Genomic DNA, 12,636 nt, shown 5'->3' on the forward strand with positions numbered 1-12,636 from the left:
TTCAAATACTCTCCATTCCACTCTATCCTCAAATCCATATGTAGTCAAGGCATGCAAACAATAAAATATAGCAGGTGACTCCAGGCAATCACTGAAAATCCCCAGGTGCATGTATACTTTGGAGGACAGAAGCAAAAAGGAAAAATTGCTTGTTTTGAGTTTCCAACTCAGGTATATTGCAAAGAAGTGAGTCAACAAAGTTGAACTTTTCAGAAGGCTTTTTTCTCCTCATTGTTCTCCCACTAACTGCAGAATATTATGGAATGCTTTTGTCCCACTCTCCGCGGGACTGGTACTCAAAGTTCAGGAGATCACCTCTCCTTGAAATCAGAACTTATAAAAGTACTTTTCACTGTAGTCATTAATGGTTTTTTCCTTTCTTTTTCCATTTGAATACCTCTCAGTATTGTCCTTGAGAAACACGTAATGCAACCATTATAGCTGTGGTGATGTCGCTTTAAGAGACTTCAGAACAAATCCACATCATAACACTCAATTGCTTACCTGGAATTTTGATGGGAATTCAAACTGCAACATTTGAAAGGAACTCAAATTATGAGAGAATGGGAGGAGTCAGGAAGAAGTTATCATAGTTACATGTTCCTTTTCTCTCCTAAGCTTTATGTAAAGAAACCACTACTTGTTCAAACTTTCTACATCTTGCACACTTATGATTCGACATAAGCCCTATTCAGACCTTCTCCACACCGAGATGGAGCAGCAGTAGGATTGGGTTTCTGGACTTATCCCTGTTGGTTGCACACCGTTTGTCCAATTCCTTTAATGCTTATTCATTCATGACATCTATGATCACATATGAGAATCAGCATTATCTTGTTTACACATATCTCAGGGTACTGTTGCACTTAGGTCCTTCTTCTGGGCTTCCTACAGGCACCTAGTTGTCCATTGTACAAACAAAATTCTAGACTAGATAGGCCTTTGGTCTAATTCAGCATGGCTCTTCTTATCCTCCTATATCCCAGTAATTCCAATGTAGCCCTGATTTCTCAAGCCTTACTAACAGACCTTGCTTCCCTTAAAATTCTTTGCATGGTGTATCCAAGCAGGAACCTCTAAATGTGCCTCGGAATTAAGGACAAAGAAATCTGTGGATTTCAATTACTCATTTTTTGCAGTATTAAATTTATTTCATAAACTGTGAAAATATCTTCAATCTTACATTCTCTTTATCCTGATTTTTGAGATTTTCTTTTAAGTGTGCATGGAAGTTCATAAGATTATTATGCACATTTCTCCTAACATGTGCATTTGTATGACTTTTTACCTAATAGCCACAGTTGTGGTAAGCAAATACAATGTACTTTTAATGTTATTTTGTGTAACATATACATTTTTCTCCATATTCGATTTTTTTACTTAGACAACTCTATTGCAAAATTTTGAGAAGTGTAACCAAATTTTGGTTCACATAGTGGTTCAAAAATAGGAAAGTTCACATTAATATGTGAACTGAACTAATTTCTTCTTCATTCCAACACAGAATTTTTCTTTCAGTGAAACTGGATATGCCAACATGTATACACCCTCTGGTGAGACATTCTGGTGACTTAGGAACTTTTTGGCTCCTCTCAGTTTCCTCAGAATTCAGCTCAAAGATTCACTTTAGGTGAAATTTGGTGGCACTTCTACATAATATTTCTGCAAAGATTAACTGCCAGTGACAAGTGGGTAAAATGTAGCCATCTCTCTTCAGCATTTCACAGATGTCCTCATGAATATATTTAATATAAGGTTCCAAGCACATGGTATGCTACGCAGGACGTTCCATTCCTTCAAAGGGTTGCTGACTGATTTATGCTGACTGATTTACATTGCGCTTACATTGTAAATCATCTACTTCCACTGTTTTAAAAGTGGTCAGAAAGATGGGGGGGGGGAAGGTACACGTAAAATAGATTGCATAATGCAAATTCTCAGCATTTTGCAGAATAATTAGTGGCTCCTTCCCTGATAAGACAGCACAGAGAGAAAAATTCTACACTCATCAAGTTGAGATGAAATGAAATCTTATGTGTTGACTACCAAGTCTGTCTTCTTGACCCTTGCTGTTTTTTTGTTCCACCTTAATATTAAAAACAGAGTTCCCAGAGAGCTTCACATATTTGCAGGGGGGCGGGATAATGTCAGTACAACATTTGATAGGTAGTCATGGAGATCAGACAAAGCCATACCACTGAGATTTAATCTTGCTCTGATTTAATCGTGTGCTACTCTAATTTCGAGCAGCAGCATTTTTGTATAGCCTGAAGACTTGGAAAGCCTGATATATATATTAAAAAAGGAGGGCTCATCAGCCCTGTATTATACTAGTAAATACCTGCTCTGATGAAGACTGGAATCAAAGATGCTCTAGCTCCTGGCGGACTATGGCAATGATTATTAATAAGGTATTGTTAGAGATAATCTTTTAAAAAATGATAGACAATACCACCGTTTCTCTTAAGTGCATGAGTAAAAGGCTCTCAACCCAAGAAAAGCATATGAATGACAGAACTGGGACTTCCTTTTATATTCTCCAGTCTAGCTCATCAGATTTCATCTACTTAGAAATATTTCTGAAGCCCCAGAAGAATAGCAGCAGTCTGCATATAGTGGGGGGTGGGGGTGGAATCAATACTGTCAAAACCTAATGCAATAGCTCAGCGGATGACAAGGCGCAGCATAAATTTAAGTTAAATTAAGTATTTGTTTTATCTGGGTATGGCTGTGCTTCATCCGTGCTTCTCTTGATTTGAGAAGATAGCCATGGTTAGGCTCAAATGCTAGGAAAACTTGGAAGATAAATTCACACCACCATCTTACTGGCATTTTTATTGAGGTTTGCAGTTGCCTTTGTTATGAAATGATGGAATTAGAAGACAATCTCAACTCCTGCTCTATGTGTATGTGTAGAGGGGAGGGGGTCTTTAATCCGAAAGAGCTGAATGAAACCAAATATTGCCCAAACATTCATACAAGAAACGGTAAAAGACAATGATGGGTAGAACAATCCTGTATGGGCCTTGTGAGGACAATAAGGTAGATTTACCACTTCATCCTCAGCCCTGCTGGCTCATGCTGGCCATGGTGGAAAGTGGGCAGCAGTTTTGTTGGTCTGTTCAGTCTGGCAGATCCATCCACATTTCTTGCACCAGTTCCAGGATGGGCAGGAGGGAGTGGCTTTGGAACCAGTAGATTCAAAGCTGGCTTTTCCCTTTCATCTCCATAGAATGCATTGTTTCTGGGTTTCTGCTTGTTACTGACAGTAGGAGAACCGGGCAAGATCTACAGTACTGCTTTATAATGGTTTATAACGGTATTGACAACTGTTGGAGTCCAGGACACACTCCATATACAGTTTTCAAGTCGTTTTCAAAGTGTCATATCCTGCCTGGTGTAGATCTAGCCCCAGAAATAGTGGTTTTCAGCCTCCACCCCCCCCACTGCTCCACAGGTGCCGTGGGAGGTGCTCCTCTCCAGGGCAAGGTGCTCTTTTTTGTGTTCTGCACCAGTATTTATTCGAAAAGTCAAAGGTTTGCACAAGGAGTTATGAGACTCAAAGGGGGAACTTGAGTCTTGTGACATTCCTTGGGAAATTCCATGCTGTAGCTTAGAAGATGGTAAAAACAATGCTATTTTTTTAAGGTAATGTTTGCTCTTTTTGTATGAAGAGCATCTAAAAAGGAATTCAATATCTTTAAAACCCAGGATATGGTTAAATACTGCCAAAATGTTCGTTATTATCCATGTGTGTGTAAGCACATAAGCAGAATACTTGTGCCAAGCAAGGTCCCTGTATTGCCAAGAGGTCATGGTTCTTTTTAGGATTCAGAATACAATGAATACGCAAATGAGTGGAGGAAAGATTTTATTAAGCAGGAACAAATTATCAAAGAAGAAGATTAAAGAAGAACACTGCAATGGAATGATAGCAGCAAGCAACTACAGAGCAAGACCATAAAAGCATACCTCTCATCAGTCACTGGGAACCCCCTGTAGAATCTGTGATGAATGCATTCCAGAAGAAGAGTTTTCACGGAGCCACTTTGCCATTCCTTCCTGGTGAAAAACCACGGTATCACAGCTGCAGGGTGGGGGCGGGAAATCACATGGCAGGAGGGAGCATGGGGTTTCCAGTGGACATCTGGCTACCTGGCCTCCCTGTGCTTCCAGCAACCCATTGGTTGCTGCGATCCACCCTCCAGCATAAATTCAAAGTGAGGAAGAAGGGTGGTGTTGATCTCGCAACAAATGGAAAAGTTGAGGTAAGTCCATTTCAGTGCACAGCATCAAGGAAATGCACTGTGATGGTTATGAGTTGGCAACTACATAGTATAACCAACACAGCGCCACCATGCAGCCACCATGGGGGTAAATAAGAGTGTTTAGACAAGCCCTAGCTGTCTGGCTTATGCAGCACCTTCCAGATCAACCTGCAGTGAGGTTCTGAATTGGGAGGGTCACAGGGACACATTTACTATCCCATTGATCCCTCCTATTCTGGCTATACTCCAATGACTCTGATACTGTGTATATATTCCTAGAAATGGAGAGAACTAGCCCTAACAATTAGCAAGCAGCCCTGCATAGGTAACTCCCATCCCAGCTACTCTGCTAATGACAAGTGGGCAACCTTGAGATCTCACCAGAAGCTTATTTACTAGCCTGGAGCTGTGCAGTTTCAAACAGATAATGGTTCTGGGAACCAAGAGAAGAAGCATAGCTAACCACTAAAAGCAACAGGCCCAATTAGAAGTCTAGGCATTAGAAGGAGCTATATGTACATCACTAACTCCTTGAAATGACAATGATAGTCCGCATTTCCACTGCAAACCTTCTGAAAGTTGCAGTACATCTCTGTGTGGACTGTGCTCTGGGCTAGGCAGAGGATTAGGACTGCACCAAATGTTCTATGGACATATTTTTGGTGCAAAATTGAACCTGGGGTTGAGTAGGATACAAAAATAGTTACTGACAAATTCTCAAGTGCATACCCTTTTTGTGTGCTAATTTTATTTGATGCTTTTTGTTGCCCCTATTGACAGTTTCACAAGAGCCATTTAAACAGATTAGATATGTTATCCTAGCCAATGAGGGATTTCATAGCTAATCTGATTATGTCACTTCACCATCTAGACCATCTAATTGTCAACTCCTAGGAGGAAAAAGGTAAGCCCTTGCATTTCCCCTTCTCAGAATGGGTGGGACAAAGAGTTATTCATCTCCATTACCAAAGGATCCTGCAAAAGGTGAGTTTTTTTTTTTTTAAGAGTGGTATAAAAATATTCACACACACAAAAAACAACACCCAGTTTCTGTTTTAGCCCATTCCTATAGAGAATGGGTGTGTTATTCCCACCACTGTGTCCCATAGTTTGTCCCATGGCAGCTTGTACTGGAAAAAGTATTTTTTGTTTTAAAATAATATATCATTCATATATATATATATATATATATATATATATATATATATATATATATATTGTTTTGAAAAAAGCTGCCAATACCCAGATGATACAAAAGCTCATGCCAGTTAATATACTGAGAGTCTATGGAAACAAAGAGTGTTGAGAAATATGTCAGTGAGAATAAAGGAGAATTATTTTAAAATTTTGTGGAGGTGGTACCTAACCCCGATAAGATTGAACAAGATAAAAGATCAGCATTCAGCAAATTGTTGGAGAGGTTGTGGGGAAAAAGGAACGTATTTACATATGTGGTGGGAATGCAAATATGTACAAAGATTATGGAAGATGGTGCTTATAGAAATTGAAGAAATAGTGGGAATGAAAATAGAACATACACCAAAGATTGCATTACTGTCACTATTTGAAGATTTAAAATGTGGAAAAGAAACTAAAGAGCTGATATCGAGTTTGCTGACTGCAGCACGATTAATGGTAGCTAGGAACTGGAAGATTCAAGGGGAATATTTCATTGAAGAATGGTATAAAGAAGTATGGGATATAGCTATTAATGATAAACTGACTTGTAATATTAAGTGGAGAAAAGGCGTAACTAAAATAAATGAGTTTGAAGGAATCTGGAAACAGTTCCTAATATTTGTGTTTACTAAGGGAAGTGGGAAACCGCCAGCAGAAGAAACGACAAGATTTTGGAATCAGGAATAGATCCCGAGGTGGGGGTGCACTGTTATGTTAAGAATGATTATGCTGTACAATGATAATTTTTAGGTAATATCTGTTCAACATATATGTACTCAACGTTTATTCAATATGTATGTAGTAGTTGTTTGATGTTTTCTCTTTTTTTATTATTGTAATGTATGTTTAATTAATGTAGAAAATAAAAAAATTTAAAAAAAATATACTGAGAGTCTGGCTATGAATGAGTTAGCAAAATTTGTTTTGGGTCATTCTATCATCTGTAACTAGAATCCATTTACTTGGCTGTTTGGTTGTTTTTTAGACTAGCATCCTTGAAATAGGTCAGTGTGCAAACTATATTTATAGAAATGAGGGTAATGACAGAAGGAAAAATGAATTTTATTGCACAATAAAAGTCATGAAAAAGGGAGAAGCAAATGAGGATTTATACCGTTGGACCTGATTTCGATATGTGGACTTCCACTCCAAAAGTGTCCCCACTTTTGAAAAAAAAAAAATCAATGGGATTTTCCTGATTGTCTGTCCTTCCCCAGCAGTCCCCAAAATCTGCTTTGGAGGGTTGGGGGACACTTGAAAACAGAGATCCAAAGCAGGTTATAGGAGAAATGACTCACAGAAAAGTAATCACTTCTTCTCTGAAAAGGAAAGGTTAGAGAATTTAAGAAGCTGATATTCTGTCACATTACTGTTTGGGATAAAGCAATTCCTTTGAGGTTCAGGCTTAAGGTGGCCTCTCTCAGAAGGATCAAACAACTGTCATGACTGGAAGATCCGAGGACAAATATTGTGAATGGTGACCATATCAAACATGTGCAAACAATTGAAGATGGTTGCATACATGTCCAGCCTAGTTGCCACCATTTGGTTGGAGAGGGTGATTTTATTTATTTATTTATTTATTTATTTATTTATTTATTTATTTATTTTATTACATATCCCACCCTTTTTCATCCAAGGAACCCAAGGCGGCATACAGAATCCTCCTCCTCTCCATTTTATCCTCATAACAACAACCCTGTGAGGTAGGATGGGCTGTGAGTCTGTGACTGGCCCAAAGTCACCCAGTGGGTTTCAATGGCTGAGTGGGGACTAGAACCTGGATCTCCCAACTCCCAGTCCAACACTTTAGCCACTACACCACACTGGCTGTCCTAAACCATATGTTAAATATGGCCAAGAAACGTAACAAATACAATCCAAGATCCCAACAGCTATGGAGGAAATAACCTCACGAGAGCAGTGGAAACATATAAGGTGGGATGGAAAATGATGGATACTTGTACAGAGAGGAGAAAATGAAGTTAGTCACATTCTGATGATGGGAAGAATTTACCAGCTGGCTTTAGATCTTCAAGTAGTGCAAGCTGAAGTCAATTTACACTGTCTCCACATCTATATTCAAGCCTTACTCCTTATATATAAAATCAATACCTATATAGCTGAAGTTGGTGGTTCTGCGGGAACGTAAAGGCCAATTCAATCTATTAGAACAAACCATATAAAATGTACAGCTCTGCTTACTTTTTATAGCTCTTAGAAGGGCAACCTTGGACTTCTGTGTTAGTGTTCACGTTCTCAACAGGATAATACTTACAGTGTGGTCCTCTACATGTCTACTCATAAGTAACCACCACTGAGTTCATGGAACATTTCCAGAAATGTGGGTAAAGGATTGCAGCCATAATCACTAAGTAAAACCCTTCAATTTGCATTCAGAATTTGGTATTCAAGTTAATTAATTATACCAATATAAAGATAAAATAAATTGCTTTCTGAGTGGGATGAAAAAGTTAACAGAAGAAAACACTGTGTTGAAACACAGAGATAGGGAACAAATTAAACAAGTATATTTGTAATCATGATCCAAAATTGACAGTCAGTGTATCTTTGTCAACATTAAGTAGAATTAAATAAATAAAAGCCTCCCACCCGCACCCCACACAACATTTCTGTGTTTTTAAATATATTTTTGCTAAGTCAAATACGGAAATAATGAGCTGATCCAGCTCTAGTCATATTTGTTAAGGAACTCTATTTGTATTTACATGCACCAGAACGTGATGGGGATGCACTTTCAAATGTCTATCTCATTGAAAGTAGTGGAGTGGGGATTCCTGCTTATGGATCCAGCAAGTGATACTCATATGGGAGGCTGCTTGTGTGGATGGAACTCATTGGGTTGGTTCTAGCCTAAGTTAGAGCTTCATCCCACGTACCTGTTCCCCTCTAATTATCCCTACAGCGCTAAGCTCTCGATGTTGTTGTTGTTGTTGCTAGCAGGCGGCTAGATTCTTTGCATACCAGGAAGTGGGTTTAAGGGGAAAATGTAAAAAAAAATAATCATAAAAAATCAACAGATGACCCAATCCGATTCAAATTTGGTACGCTTAAAGCACTCCTTAATATCTATTACTGTGCCAACTTTGATGTCTTTATCTTTAAAGCTTATGCAGATGTAAGCATTTGCTTAATTTTTCTTCAAATCCTGCTCCTGCGCCCCAGTGGCCGCTCGGATGATATGCTCGAAAATTAGTATCAAAATACGGCGAGTCTTTTGCTTTTATAGCACAATTAGCAGGATGCATGGGACCTCATCCATCCCTAGTACTGGGAAATTCAGAGCAAAAGAAAAGAAGTAATTCAACACTCATCACTTTGTTGGACTATGGATTTTGCTGCCAAGAGATGTAGTGAAGGCCACCAATTTAGATGGTTAGAAAATGGGATTGGACAAATATATGGAGGATAAAGCTATCACTGACTACTCATCATATTCCGGTTATACTGCTTCCAGGATCAGACGTAGCAGCATGCTTCTGAATATCTGTTGCTGGGAACAGCAGGCTAGCATCTTATAATACAATGTTCTCAATTGCCTAATGTTTAGATTTCTCTCTGCTATTGTTTGATCTGACCTGATCTCGCTGCTTTCTGACACTGAAGATGACTGCCACCAGTTTCCCGTTAAATTAAAAACCTGCTTTTTAGTTCTCAGAAATGTAAGTAAGCTTTGGATCTTTGTGCTGGAGGTCTGAATGCTTTTCTGTACAGTGGCCTTCTGCCTCCTCCCTGTTAGCTTATCAGGCAACAGCAGCTCATATTTCATTGTAAGACAGGGCCTTGATTAAGCAAAAATAGTGTACATGAAGCTCAGCAGTGCAGCTTGAATTTACAATGTGCTGCATTCAAGCTAAGGGCACATTCGCAAAACCTCGGGGTCATTTCCCCCTGCACAAGATATGCTCATGGTTATTACCTCTGTAAAGAGGGTGATGGGGGGAGGAAGGCATTTCACTGTGGGGGGCAAGACTCATAGGACTTTTGGAAGACCTGCTCTTCAATATATTCAAGATTGAACTGAAAAGAAACGTGTATTTTAAGAGTACTTGTGGATTCTTTTCTCCAAACAACAATGGAAATCCACACAAAGCGCAGTGATAGACCACATACTTTGTCTATGCATGAGGTTCCAGGTTCAATTCCTAGCAGCAAAGCTGGGAAAGACTTTTGTTTAAGTTTTTGAAGAGATCTAGCAAATTAGAGTAGTAAACACTACAGGAATAGATGGATCATTGATCTGATTGTGTAAGGTCTAATTGAGTCATATGTAATCTTACCAAAACAGGCCAAAGACTTGCATTTTCCTGTTGGCATGCATGCCTAGCATATAGGCCCATGTAATTTAAAAACAAAATAATTATGATGATGATGACGATGACAACAACAACAATATCAACAATAACAACAACAGTTAGTCAGTGTATAGAACTGTGGTGAATTCAGAGAGCCTCCATTTCTGAAAGCTTCACCCCTCTAAGAATCTTCCAGACTTGGGTCTGCGCTCGTAATTACAGTAAAGATTTGTTTTGTTTGCTTGCTTGGAAATGGGACAGAACAGGATTAGGCCACCTTCTGACCCCCAGATATTTTGGACTAAAAAACCCATCAGTCCAGCCAGTATGGCCAATGGTAATGGATTATGGAGGTCGCAGGCCAAAATATCTGGAGGGCACAAGTCTTCCTAAGCTGGGGTAGAGGTTATGTAAGGGAAAGGGGATATAATTTACTGGCAGTTTTCACCACCCTAGCTTTCTCGGGGGGGGGGGGAAGGGGGAGGGGCTTGAAAAGACTTGAGTGTTGTTGGGTGTTTTTTTTAAGTGTTTCCAGGAAAGTGTGAAATGGATCCCTAGGCAAACTGAAGGGAGTTCTCCCATTACTATGCTGAACCCATGAGCCAGAAATATTGGAGGTCCTGAAGAATAATTACATGTGGTCCTCACTAAATGGAACCCCCATTTCAAAGGGAAAAATGTTCTTCATGTGAATTATGTGAATTGTATTGTGTCCGTTGCAGAATCATCTAAACTATGTGCTCTACTCCCTCCCATTAACACACACATACACACACACACACACCCCCCTAAGCAAAAAATTATTTTTATCTAAATATTCAATAGGGGTATGCACGGACCCCCCGATCCGCTTCTCTTCCAGATCCGCAATTTGCGGATCGGGCCACTCCGCTCCGCCCCGCTCCGCCTATAGTCCGCTCCGCTCCTCTGCGGAGCTCTGGATCGGAGCTCCGCTTTTTCACCCCATAGGCTTGCATTGAAATCCAAAAAAGTATACAACTTTTTTTCTGTTAAAGTTAGAAACCTCAAGTTTGGCACCATGACACCTCATGCAAGTATACACATGCATGCCAAGACTCAAGCCAATCCAAGCCTCCCCTGATTTGGGGGGAATTTATGAAAATTGGACATCCCATTTTCAGACATGGACTGTTCCCCGACATTTTGACAGATAAATTTTTTTGAAGCAGACACCCTCACAGATGCCATCTAGATCCACATTCATGCCAAGTTTCAAGCAAATCCCATCATCCCCTGATTTTTGGCGGGGCTTTAACCTCTAACGCACCACCCATAACCCCAATTCACACACCTTTCGATATCTCCGTCAATTTTCACATTAGAAACCTCAAACTCAGCACCATGATAGCATATCCAGGGATACACACGCATGCCAAGACTCAAGCCAAGCCAAGCATCCCCTGATTTTTTGGGAATTTTTGAAAATCGGACACCCCAGTATCTCAGGGATTTAAAGCTGCAGACAGCTCAATGGGGCCATTTCAAAGGAAATCCCAACATGCCATGAATTGGGGAGTAGAGATAAACCTAAATATTAATCTTCTTCCACACTTGAAAAATGTATTTGGAACTTCCAAAAGTCTAAGTGAGCGCAGGAAGGACTTATCCCCTGAGTCAAAGCAAGACACAAACCATCCCTGCGAGGCGGGCAGGGGAGGAGAGAGGGAAGGCAGGCAGGCAGCAGACATTTCTGGGGGCATAAGGAAGTGAGCCAAGGATAGTTTCAAAGCCAGTAATGCAAACCATCCCTGTGAGGTGGGAACAGCACAGAGAGATGCCTTTTCTTTTGCATCCCATAACTACTAGGAGGCTAGGAGGATAAGAGTAAAGCTTTGTGATCCTTGCTTCAGAGTTGATTGACTGCACTGTGATCACAGCCATTATTATGCAACAACAAAATAATGTTAATAATAGCAGTACTAATTAATATTAATAGCAATAATAACAACAACAACAACAACAATAAGGAGTTGAACCACAATGAAAGCCTGCCTGACTTCACTGAAGAGGAAAAGCCAGGAGAGCTTGTGCTATGGGGTGTAAATATAAAATGGAATAAATAAATAAATAAATAAATAAACAAAGGAGGGGTAGAATTAAAAGCAGCAGTGTTGCTGAATAAACAACAGGAAGATTTTTTTAAAAAAAGGCTTTATCTGTCTTTTACCAGTAAGAGGGAAGTGGACGTGCCCAGGGGGAGGCGGAATTGTGCCAATTTGACTGTCCCTGTCTAGGGACCACTCTTTAAGAAGCAAACTTTCACTTCAACTCATGATTGGAATTGGCAATAGTTTGCTTCTCCACTGGTTTACCTTTGGAGGGCTCTGATGACCCTCCAAGGGTGGGAGAGTGTGTGCACTGGGCACGTCCACATGCCCTAGGGGACCTCATCCCCTTGCACCACATCTATTCAGTTGTTCACCAAGGTTAGGGTGGGTAGCAGTGCTGTGTTGCCTATCTGTTATTTATTTGCTTAGTATATGATTTCAGGTTGTGTTTGTGCATTTGGTGGGGCTACTGTTTTAAAAAACACTGGGAAAAGTCCGTTCAGAGTAGAAAGAGAAGTTTCCCAGAATCCCAAGTTACCTGTTTTGCCTATCCCCTCCTCCAACTTTGGGATCATGTATTCATGACTGGGAGTTGACTCTGCCCCTCAGCACTTTGAAAAGGTACCTTTTCCCGGGTTTTTTTACATATTTTTTAAAAAAATTCTAGCAAGCGAACCACAGCACGCAGAGAGCTGAGAGTAGGCTCAAAATGACCCCCAGCCACGACTCTCTAAGCACAAGAAGTTTCAGAAAGATAGCTTAAAAAACAACACAGTTATCCCCTATTCTTTCTCGCAATGCAAT

This window comes from Elgaria multicarinata, chromosome 5, assembly GCF_023053635.1.
Source record: "Elgaria multicarinata webbii isolate HBS135686 ecotype San Diego chromosome 5, rElgMul1.1.pri, whole genome shotgun sequence".
Taxonomy (NCBI): Eukaryota; Metazoa; Chordata; class Lepidosauria; order Squamata; family Anguidae; genus Elgaria; species Elgaria multicarinata.